At 42.5% G+C, this 12,413-nt stretch overlaps 1 protein-coding gene across 1 annotated transcript in view; it reads left to right on the plus strand.

The window, feature by feature from the left end:
• Positions 1-2,039: 2,039 nt before the first annotated feature.
• Positions 2,040-12,413, plus strand: part of foxn3 (forkhead box N3) — a 122,238-nt gene continuing 111,864 nt past the window's right edge. The window contains exon 1 of the mRNA XM_014196326.2: positions 2,040-2,305. The gene's annotated coding sequence lies outside the window, so the exon portion shown is untranslated. The remainder of the gene's footprint in view (positions 2,306-12,413) is intronic.

A 12,413-nucleotide genomic window follows, 5' to 3' on the forward strand; every position in this document is an offset into this window, starting at 1 on the left:
CCCCAAGCATACTTCCAAAGTTGTGGCAAAATGGCTTAAGGACAACAAAGTCAAGGTATTGGAGTGGCCATCACAAAGCCCTGACCTCAATCCTATAGAAAATTTGTGGACAGAACTGAAAAAGCGTGTGCGAGCAAGGAGGCCTCTGACACCGCCTGTATATACCAGGCGGTGTCAGAGGAAGGCCCAAGAAATTGCCAAGGACTCCAGACACCCTAGTCATAGACTGTTCTCACTGCTACCGCACGGCAAGCGGTACCGGAGCGTCAAGTCTATGTCAAAAATGCTTATTAACAGCTTCTACCCCCAAGCCATAAGACTCTTGAACAGTTAATCAAATGGCTACCCGGACTATTTGTATTGTCCCAACCCCTCATTTTTACGCTGCTGCTGCTACTCTCTGTTTATTATCAATGCATAGTCACTTTACCTCTACCTACATGTACATATTACCTCAATTACCTCAACTAACCTGTGCCCCCGCACATTGACTCTGTAGCGGAACCCCCTGTATATAGCCTCGCTACTGTTATTTTGATGTTGCTCCTTAATTATTTGTTATATTTTTTTAAACTGCATTGTTGGTTTAGGGCTTGTAAGTAAGCATTTCACTGTAAGGTCTACACACCTGTTGTATTCGGCGCATGTGACAAATACATTTTGATTTGATTTGATAGCGAGGAGATGGCCCTCTTTATCATTGATGATTATGCCACTATTTTATTTTTATTTAAACAGTAGACCACATAATGAAATAGAAACTGTTTTAACTCTGTGGAGAAGAGCATGTAGCTATATTCTATTGTGATGTAGAGCCTGGGAAACCGACTGTACATACTGTATGGAATCGACCTCTTACCCTTCCATGGCTTTGAATGAGCACTCTACATACTGTATGTGCTGTGTATGCTACATAGTATGCTATATAGTTCATGTATGCTATATAGTTAATGCCATTACCTCCCTAGTTCACCCTCCCCTCCCCCTACACACATACATGCACACACACACACACACACACACACACACACACACACACACACACACACACACACACACACACACACACACGAATCAAGGTTTACCACCTATTCCCTGAAAGCTGAAAGGATGTTGTACTCCCTTTTGCGTGACTGTTTGTCTCCTGTGTGTGTGTGCGTGTGTGTGCGTGCGTGTGTGTGTGTGTGTGTGTGTGACTCCAGGCGATGCACTGCCTACGTGTTGTAGCTATAAAGCTTGCTCCACTTCATCACATTATATGGGTCATTGTTCTATTGGTTCTCTCTTTGTTACGTCTCCTAACAGACAGTAATGCTGTCTTTTGGATGAAGAGACGTTGTTGTATCTCTTTCTCTCCATATTTTTCTCTCTCTGTTTCCTTTGCTCCCTCTCTTTTCTCACTCTCCTCTCTCTCCGCTTGCACTCAGCACACATTCATTGCTACAAATTCAGTTGTAACTGATAATCACCAGGTATTATTTGTTAAATCGAGTAAACCAAAAACCCATACCTGGAAAAATGATCCATGTTGTATTGAAGGTAGACTCAGCAAGATGATATTGCCACGAGCAATACCACAGATATTGAGATGAGCATAATGCAAGACTTTGCTTTCAGACAGTCACATGGGCTTTGACGCATGAACACACACACAAACACATTTTGTGATTTTTCCTTATTCTAAAATCCTGCACACGTTGAGTCATTATTCTTGTGCTCTTAAGGATTTTCCCTGTAAGGCGTGTCTCTTTCTCTGTCTGGAAACATTACATTTTAATTATGGCTGTCAGATCACTAACTGCTTTTCTAATTGGTGGAGAAAAAATGACCTAGAGACTTAAGCTCACTTTGTTCTGTGTGACGTTGACTAGTGTGTGTGTGTGTGTGTGTGTGTGTGTGTGTGTGTGTGTGTGTGTGTGTGTGTGCGTGCGTGCGTGCGTGCGTGCAAGCCACCGAGCAAGGCGACAAGGAACAATGACATTCTTTCAGTCAACCCAGGAGACACTAGGACCCAGAGAGTTACTGACTCCTGTGTTGGACTGCCTCCTCTGTTCCAGCACAGAGAGAGAGAGACAGAGAGAGAGAGGAAGAGAGCAGGACCCAGAAAGACAGACATATAGAGAGAGCGAGGAAGAGAAGTGAGTGTGGTCATCTCAATGGTCTCTGCTGTGGTCTCTGCTGTAACACTGAATCTGAACGGAATGGAGGGATTAAACGGAGGGATTTAAACCTTTTTGGAGGAAGAAGAAGAACGAGTGACAAAAGAAGGAGTATTTCAGGATCGGGAGAGCAGCAGGATTGAAAGGTTACTATACGCCTTATCTAATCTGACTTGTTCTTGTCAGGGGTCGTGTGTGTGAACAGGTCACGCTCCTGTCCCTGTGAGGGGGTATGTGTGGTAGCTAACAGTTCACACACACACTGTGCGACACTGTGTGAAGTGTGCCTATGGGTCTTTTCCTCTTCTGAATCTTCCATTCTGTCTCCCTCCTCTTTTTTATCGCTGTCACCCACCTCTACTCTCTCTCTCCTTCACCCGTTCGCAATCTCTCATTCTCCTTCCTCCTCTCCCTCCTTCTCGACCCTCTCTCTCCCCCTTTCTCCCTCTCTCTCTGTTGCTTTCCCTCGCTCACGTTCATTGTAGCTGGGGAGTGCTTGTTAAAAGTGTGTTCAAGGTCAGCGTTTGACTCACACTGTAGAACAATTTTCCTCGTAGTAAACTACTGGCTCAACTAAACTATACAGCCTGCCAGTGACAGACCAAACTAGAGTCACACTTACACTGAGAGAGGAGAGATGAGGGAGGCAGGGAGGGAGGGAGGGAGGGAGAGGGAGAGGGAGAGAGAGGAGAGAGAGAGAGAGAGAGAGAGAGAGAGAGAGAGAGAGAGAGAGAGAGAGAGAGAGAATGAGTTGGGTGAAAGGAAAATACGGAGAGAGTTTGACTCTAACAAACTTTCATCTGAGACCAGGGAAAAGAGAATGAGAGAAATGGAGCGAGTGACAACAAGGAAGGAGAGAGAGACGAGAGGATAAAACACGGCAGCCAGAGCCATGTGAATCCAGCATAGCAGCCAACAAGCCATTGATAGCCTCTCTGTCTTTATGAATGCAGCTCACAGTGGTTAACACACATCTATACGGAGTATACCAAACATTAGGAACACCTTCCTAATATTGAGTTGCACGCCCCATTTGCCCTTAGAACAGCCTCAATTTGTTGGGGCATAGACTGTACAAGTTGTCGAAAGCATTCCACAGCGATGCTGGCCCATCTTGACTCCAATGCGCTCCACAGTTGTGTCAAGTTGGCTAGATGTCCTTTGGGTGGTGGACCATTGTTGATACACACAGGAAACTATTGAGAGTGAAAAACCCAGCTGTGTTTGCCGTTCTTGACACAAACCGGTGCGCTTGGCACCTACTACCATACCCTGTTCCCAAAAGGAACTTAAGTATTTTGTCTTGCCCATTCACCCTCTGAATGGCACACATACACAATTCACGCCGGCAGGTAGCCTAGTGGTTAGAGCGTTGGGCCAGTAACCGAAAGTTTGCTGGATTGAATCCCCGAGCTGACAACGTCAAAATCTGTCATTCTTCCCCTGAACAAGGCAGTTAACCCACTGTTCCCCAGTAGGCTGCCATTGTAAATAAGAATTTGTTCTTAACTGACTTGCCTAGTTAAGTAAAGGTTACATTTAAAACAATGTCTCAAGGCTTAAAAATTCTTATTTAACCTGTCTCCTATCCTTCATCTACACTGATTGAAGTGGATTTAACAGGTGACATCAATAAGGGATCAAAGCTTTCACCTGGATTCACCTGGTCAGTGTGTGTCATGGAAAGAGCGGGTGTTCCTTATGTTTTGTATACTCAGTGTAAGCTCGGCTATCTATGAACACATTGAGACAAGGCTAACTTTCTGTCTGTTTATCTTGGCTTGTTAGTACTGGTACACACCACTTACCATGCTCAACTATACAATAGAGAGATCTACTGTGCCTTCGGAAAGTATTCAGACCCCTTGACTTGTTCCACATTTTGTTACGTTACAGCCTTATTCTAAAATGGATTAAATAAAACAATTTCCTCAGCAATCTCAACACACAATACTCAATAATGACAAAGCGAAAACAGGTTTTTGGAAATGTATTAAAAACAAAAAGCAGAAATACCCTATTTACATTAATATTCAGACCCCTTGCTATGAGACTCGGAATTGAGCTCAGGTGCATCCTGTTTCTGTTGATCATTCTTGAGATGTTTCCAAAACTTGATTGGAGTCCATCTGTGGTAAATTCAATTGATTGAACACGATTGTCTATATAAGGTCTCACAGTTGACAGTGCATATCAGCGCAAAAACCAAGCCATGAGGTTGATGGAATTGTCCATAGAGCTCCGAGACAGGATTGTGTCGAGGCACAGATCTGGGGAAGGTTACAAAAACATTTCTGCAGCATTGAATGTCCCCAAGAACACAGTGGCCTCCATCATTCTTAAATGGAAGAAGTTTGGAACCACCAAGACTCTTCCTAGAGCTGGCAGCCCTGCCAAACTGAGCAATTGGGGGAGAAGGGCCTTGGTCAGGGAGGTGACCAAGAATCCGACGGTCACTCTGACAGAGCTCCAGAGTTCCTCTGTGGAGATGGGAGAAACTTCCAGAAGGACAGCCATCTCTGCAGCACTCCACCAATTAGACCTTTATGGTAGAGTGGCCAGATGGAAGCCACAACAAACTACTGACTGAAGGGTCTGAATAGTTATATAAATGTGATATTTCCGTTTTGTTATATACATTTGCAATTTAAAAAAAAACAGTTTTTGCTTTGTCATTATGGGGTGTTGTGTTTAGATTGATTAAATAGAATTTAATACATTTTTAGAGTAAGGCTGTAACGTAACAAAATGGAAAAAGTCAAGGGGTCTGAATACTTTCTGAATGCGCTGTAGATGCTGTTGGTCAATGCAATTTAGATGTCCATGTGACTGGGTTTCCCAACCCAGCCAGTTCATATAGTATTTGATCTATTCTGATATTTCATGTGGTGTAAGTGGAGGCATTCTTGAGCTTAGCAGATTCTCTCCCCAGTAACTACAGAGACAGGAATAGCCTTGCTCTGTTCACTGCTTCTGTGAGTGTGTATGTATGTATGTATGTATGTATGTATGTATGTATGTATGTATGTATGTATGTATGTATGTATGTACAGTTGAAGTCGGAAGTTTACATACACTTAGGTTGGAGTCATTAAAACTTGTTTTTCAACTACTCCACAAATTAGTCGGTTAGGACATCTACTTGTGCATGAAACAAGTCATTTTTCCAACAATTGTTTACAGACAGATTATTTCACAATTCCAGTGGGTCAGAAGTTTACATACACTAAGTTGACTGTGCCTTTAAACAGCTTGGGAAATTCCAGAAAATTATGTAATGGCTTTAGAAGCTTCTGATAGGCTAATTGACATAATTTGAGTCAATTGGAGGTGTACTGTGGATGTATTTCAAGGCCTACCTTCAAACTCAGTGTCTCTTTGATTGACATCATGGGGAAATCTAAAGAAATCAGCCAAGACCTCAAACAAATTGTAGACCTCCACAAGTCTGGTTCATCCTTGGGAGAAATTTCCAAACGCCTGAAGGTACCACATTCATCTGTTCAAACAATAGTATGCAAGTATAAACACCATGGGACCACGCAGCCGTCATATCGCTCAGGAAGGAGACGAGTTTTGTCTCCCAGAGATGAACGTACCTTGGTGCGAAAAGTGCAAATCAATCCCAGAGCAACAGCAAAGGACCTTGTGAAGATGCTGGAGGAAACAGGTACAAAAGTATCTATATCCACAATAAAACGAGTCCTGTATCGACATAACCTGAAAGGCCGCTCAGCAAGGAAGAAGCCACTGCTCCAAAACCGCCATAGAAAAGACAGACTACGGTTTGCAACTGCACATGGGGACAAAGATGGTACTTTTTGGAGAAATGTCCTCTGGTCTGATGAAACAAAAATAGATCTGTTTGGCCATAATGACCATCTTTATGTTTGGAGGAAAAAGGGGGATGCTTGCAAGCCGAAGAACACCATCCCAACCGTGAAGAACGGGGGTGTCAGCATCATGTTGTGGGGTGCTTTGCTGTAGGAGGGACTGGTGCATTTCACAAAATAGATGGCATCATGAGCTAAATGATGTGGATATATTGAAGCATCATCTCAAGACATCAGTCAGGAAGTTAAAGCTTGGTCGCAAACAGGTCTTCCAAATGGACAATGACCCCAAGCGTACTTCCAAAGTTGTGGCAAAATGGCTTAAGGACAACAAAGTCAAGGTATTGGAGTGGCCATCATAAAGCCCTGACCTCAATCCTATAGAAAAATGTGGGCAGAACTGAAAAAGCGTGTGCAAGCAAGGAGGTCTACAAACCTGACTCAGGTATACCAGCTCTGTCAGGAGGAATGGGCCAAAATTCACCCAACTTATTGTGGGAGGCTTGTGGAAGGCTACCCAAAACGTTTGACCCAAGTTAAACAATGTAAAGGCAATGCTACCAAGTACTAATTGAGTGTATGTAAACTTCTGACCCACTGGGAATGTGATGAAAGAAATAAAAGCTTAAATAAATAATTCTCTCTACTGTTATTCTGACATTTCACATTCTTAAAATAAAGTGGTGATTCTAACTGACCTAAGACAGTGAATTTTTACGAGGATTAAATGTCAGGAATTGTGAAAAATGTAGATTAAATGTATTTGGCCAAGGTGTATATAAACTTCCGACTTCAACTGTATGTGACCAGAGGCTCTGTTTGATTTACATATTATTATTTTTTTTGCTTTAGTACCATTTTCGCAAGCATGTGGTAAGTTTTCACAACCCTTAGTACAAAACACAGAACTGGTCACACATGTAACGCAGCCAGTCTTTCATTCAAAACCTGTCATTGTGTATTCATTTGGATTGTAAACATCTCTCAAGTTTTTTGTGAAATGTAATGAGAACATCGGTTTAATCACCAAAACACAACAAGTAGATCTTTTCAATTTAGCTGTTTAACAACCAGTTAATCCAATAGCAAACAATGCAAGATATGCGTTTCAAATCGCCCTTAGATGTGCTGAAAGTAATATGCTATAGCACTAACTTACAGTACATTACACAGTTCACATTAGGCAATACACTTACATTACCCAACAAAATTGACAAAATCTATAATTTCCATATTATCTATCAAATGTGTAATCAAAGGTGTGATTAATGAAGACATCCTCTACAATCATTCATGCAACAAACAAAATGTGTACTGTCTGTAATCAAATGTAAGAAATTAAAGGAAACAAATGAAATGAACGCATTCATTTGCGTCATGCCTGTCTTGAGCATTTGGCCATAAATTCTCATCCATATCACAGTGAATGTCCTCATTGTTCATGCGCCGCGGGAAAAACCTTTTGGAATGGCTATTCCAAGCTTGACATTGATGTCGTCACATGCCTCATCCATGGCCAGAAGGAGGGTGGCACGTCACGGGATCGCGAACGTACACCTTCCACCTCCATGCTGAAGGAAAAGGAGTGTATAAGAGCAGGTATAGGGTCAGAAATCAGGGATTGCCCCAAAACCATGCCTGAACCACCTCTGCATGGTTGAACTTGACATTGTCCCAAACAATGACATAGGTGACCCCTTCACCTTGACAGGCCTGCTCAATTTCATTGAGAAACACAATGAGGTGTGTAGAGTTGTAGGATCCAAGTAATGACTTACTTCCTACCACAGCATCTTCAGAGATAGCTGCGCACATGGAGATATTTGCCCCACGTTGTCCAGGCACTTAGACGGTCGATGAGTTTCCACCCACAGAGCTGAGTTTTGGCCAGATTGCAGCCCACTTCATCAACAAAGATATATACCTGTGATGGTTCACAGCAGCGTCAAGCACCATCATGATCAGAACATATATTTTGGTTAGTTATTTTTTACAGTATAGTTACAATATGATATTGTGAAGTAACATGTGCATTAATAGTAACAATAATACAGTATATAGTGCTGTACCTGAACATACTTGGCCCGTAGTTGTTTCACCTGGTCGTTGTTTCTCTCCAAAGGCACCAGGTAAATGTGTTTCATAGATACCTGGTGCCTCTTCAAAAGGCGGGCGATTGTTGGAAGGCTGACGGATGCCAAACTGGCAAATGTGTCATCATTCTCCTCAATGGTCTGCTTTATTTCAGACAGCCATATGTCATTCCTGGCCCTCACCATTTCCACCAATGCCCACTCCTGCTGGTCGGTCACCACCATGAGGTCTTCTGTCAATTCTGAGGGTAGAACAGTTTACTGTCAATAGATCATACTGGAAGAATACTGTAACATTTTGTGCATTGACATGCATTACAATATGTAATTTACTGTAAATGTAATGGTAAAGCACAGTGCATACCCTGCAGACTTACCGGCCTAGACTTCATTAGACTCAACAGTTCCCTGCCGTCTGCCTCCCCCTCACTCTCTCTCTGATGCCCACCTCCCTGATGGGCCGCTTGTCCACGAGCTCTTTGATTTCTTCCTCTCCCTTGCTGTCTATCCTGCTCCATGTTAAAAGAAATTGCAAGTGTTCACATACCCCCTTTTATATGGTCACCAATTGTGGTTACCACTATCTGAAATCAATTAGCAATAACGAGTAGTCATTATGTATGGTTATCAAGCATCATACATGTCATTTAGATATTTATACTTTACCAACACATTTTATTTACGTAGTTCTCAAAATCCATATATAGTAGACAAACCAGTTTAAATTCTATAGGTTTGCCAAACTGTTAAGTGATTAACCATTAAGCGCAGTTGGATTAAGTGATGGCCAAACGTATTTAAACAAATGAGAAGAGAATCATATGAAAAGTATTGTGAGCAATGCATTGTGTAAGGCAATTACTTTATATTAAAGGTATTTCTAGAAAAAGTTTCTGTGTGATTTTGTGTTGTACTTAGTCAATTAAAAATGTGCTACAAGTTTTGAAAAAACAGCCTTTTTGACGATCTGTTTTGAGTTTTGTACTAAGAGTTGTGAAATTTTACCACGTACTTGTGAAAATAGTACCAAAGCAATAAAAACAACAGTAGTATTTGCATTATGAACTAAGCGTTGGTGTGCTGAAGGACACATACACACATTGGTCTCCCTCCATAAGAACGTTCCCTTTGTAGCGAGACAAAGCTTCCTCACTCAGGAATTCTGGTAGTGTTGGGTGTGCTGACTGAGAGGAACTGTGTGTGTGTGTGTGTGTGTGTGTGCCTGTGCACTGTACACTTGTGTGTGTGATTGCCAGTCTGCTGTTCTTGCTTTTAAAGGGATCTCAGAAGCTGAGCACTGTTTTCCATCACAGTTCCCATCAAATTTAGGAAATCCAAATGCTGCCCAGGAAAATGTGAGCACTTAGTCTCAGGTTTGGAAAACTAGTATTCGACAATCACGGTCATTATCCAGGGATGTGTCTGGGACAGTTTGGAATTGTTAGCCATCCAGGAAAACAAAATGTACAGGTACAAAATGTGAGGGATTCAAAGGGTTGTGCTGTGTTACAGCAACAAATGGAATTAAAACCACAACTATAAACGTAACTCATACTCTAACTGTAGCCAAACCCTAATGCTACAGTATAACAAGACCCAAAAGCTCCTGCACTTGATGGTCATAGTTCTGATGCTATCGCCACTCCTGTCCTTTCTAGCGTGGCCATTAAGTGGTTACCTGACTGTGTAGCAAAGCACAGTACTAACTAGATAGTGCATGACTGTCTCTCTCTCTGTCTCTCTCTCTCTCTCTCTCTCTCTCTCTCTCTCTCTCTCTCTCTCTCTCTCTCTCTCTCTCTCTCTCTCTCTCCAGGGAGTCTGGGGTTGTATCCCAAAGGGCACCCTATTCCCTATATAGTGCACTACTTTTGTCCAGAGCCCAATGGGCCCAAAAGAAGTGCACCAGGGTGTCTTTTGGGGACTCAGGCGTAGCCAGCATGCTCCATAGAGTGGTACTCCTCTATGTGTCCCGGTGAGGTGTTCTTACAAATGGAAAGTGAATAGGCTTTATATCTCTGCTCTCTCAATATAATGCTTTACTAAAAGACCGTTTCTCATCTTCTCAACACCTTCTTTTATTTCCCTCCCTCTGTTTATCTTGTTCTCCTCACTTTCACTCTTTTTTCATATTTTCTTTCATCATGTCTATCTCTAACCTCTCTTCTCTTTCTCCTGCTCCCCCTTCTCTCTCTCTCTCTCTCTCTCTCTCTCTCTCTCTCTCTCTATCTGTGTCCATGGCCCCTTGTGGTGATTGAGCTCTGCCTATATAGGACACACTAACCCCACACCTGAAATCTCTGGCTCCTGATTGGATGCTGCCTCCCAAGCAAACAGGAAGTTCAGGGTTTCTACTAAATACCCAGAGGCTCGGTTACCATAGAGACAAAGATAAGTGGGAGAGTGAACAGTGCTCTCTTTATTTCTGCTTTATGAAGGTAATCTCAGGTTCTCTCTTCTCTCCCATCTCTCCTTTATGTTTCTCTTTTGTGTTTCACTGAACCACCTCCATCCATCACACATTCTCCAGTCTAGTGCGTGCCTCTGTGTATGAACGTCCTGGGCTATTCTCCCAGAGACTAACGTTGACGCTGTAAAAACGATGACTGAAAAAAGCTGACGCCCAAACCAATATTTCATTTCAGAATGGATAAAAAGTTGGTTAAGGTTAAGGTTAGGGTAAGGGTTAGGTCAAGGTTAAGGGGTTTGGTTAAGGTTAGGGTTAAGGTAAGGGTTAGGGTTAGGTCATGGTTAAGGTGTTTGGTTGGGGTTAGGGTTAAGGTAAGGGTTAGGTCATGGCTAAGGGGTTTGGTTGGGGTTAGGGTTAAGGTAAGGGTTAGAGTTAGGTCATGGTTAAGGTGTTTGGTTGGGGTTAAGGTTAAGGTTAGGGTAAGGGTTAGGTCATGGTTAAGGTGTTTGGTTGGGGTTAGGGTTAAGGTAAGGGTCAGTTTTAGGTTTTGGCTAGTCGGTTTAAGCGTCAGCTATGTCCTTATAGTCTCTCCCGTTGACCCTGTCCCTGTATGGTTGGTTCACTGACCATGTCCTACTCAGCTCCTCTCCTCTAAAGTCACTGTGTGTGTGTGTGTGTGTGTGTGTGTGTGTGTGTGTGTGTGTGTGTGTGTGTGTGTGTGTGTGTGTGTGTGTGTGTGTTTACTTGCGTATGCGTGTGAATGAATGACATGAACTAATGAATTACATTTTATTTTTGAGTCAAATCTCCAGTTGGCAACCCATCCCTTACGGGATTAATTGACACATAAACAAACATTACAATAGTTCACAGTGATAATTCAGTGATAATTCAATGATAATTCTTCTGGTGCACACCGCATAAAGAATTAAAAATAAATCAATACACAATAGTAAATAAGGTTATTCAAACAGTAATAATAACCCTAGAGCAGTAAAAAATAATACAAATAAATAAATTACAGAAAAACTATGCTGTGATGTCAGGATGGTGTGTGTGTGTGTGTTTTGTGTGTCTGAAACAGTGATACGGCTGGCGGGTCGTTAATTGATTTCATGAGTATTGTGTCCCACAGGCTCTCAAACTGCCTCTCCATTCAATAACGTTTCAAGGTCCCTTTCTCCCTCTCTCCCGCTCTCTTGCTTTCTCTCTCTTTTTCTCAATCTTTCTCGCTTTCTCTCTCTGTAACTACTGGAGTTGGGCAGCATTATCGTTGTTACTGCAGTGCTTCCTGTTGACGTTGTGTTAACGGGGAAAGGCTTCTCGGCAGGAAACCTGTCAGGCACTGTTACATGCGCGTGTATGTGTGTGGCACATCTCTTAGTTAGTCAAAGATAGGTTGGAATGGAGACAAGCCGCATCTCTCTCCTTCTTCCTCTCTATCTTCCCTTTCCCTCTTTCTCTTAACTTCAAGAAATCTCTTCAGTGTTGATGTGGCAATTTTCCCTCTCAGTTGACACACTGTTGTTGCTATGCAGTTTTGTGAGAACAGTTCAGATCTTCCTTCTCTATAAGTTCTAGTGTCTCTCCCCTGGATGTCATGCCATACTCTCAGACACACTTCTACATTCCCTTCATACTAATACCACACTAGCTCGCAAGCTGAAAAGGGGCCATTATAGCTCTGATATGGTTGTCAGTTGCATCCTGCTCCACTGGGAGAGAATGGGAAGAGATGCAACTGCATGCTCAGAGCCACAACACGAGGACCACAGCCTACTGACACAGCATTTGTTTTTTAACCATCAGGCTGTGGTGGGATTTGTTGACTAATTTGACTAGTCCATTCGTTGTTTTTTGTAAAACACACAGATTTAATCAATTTGAATAAGAGTTGACAGATTTGTCCCATCCTCTTTGT

Source organism: Salmo salar, chromosome ssa01, assembly GCF_905237065.1.
Source record: "Salmo salar chromosome ssa01, Ssal_v3.1, whole genome shotgun sequence".
Classification (NCBI taxonomy): Eukaryota; Metazoa; Chordata; class Actinopteri; order Salmoniformes; family Salmonidae; genus Salmo; species Salmo salar.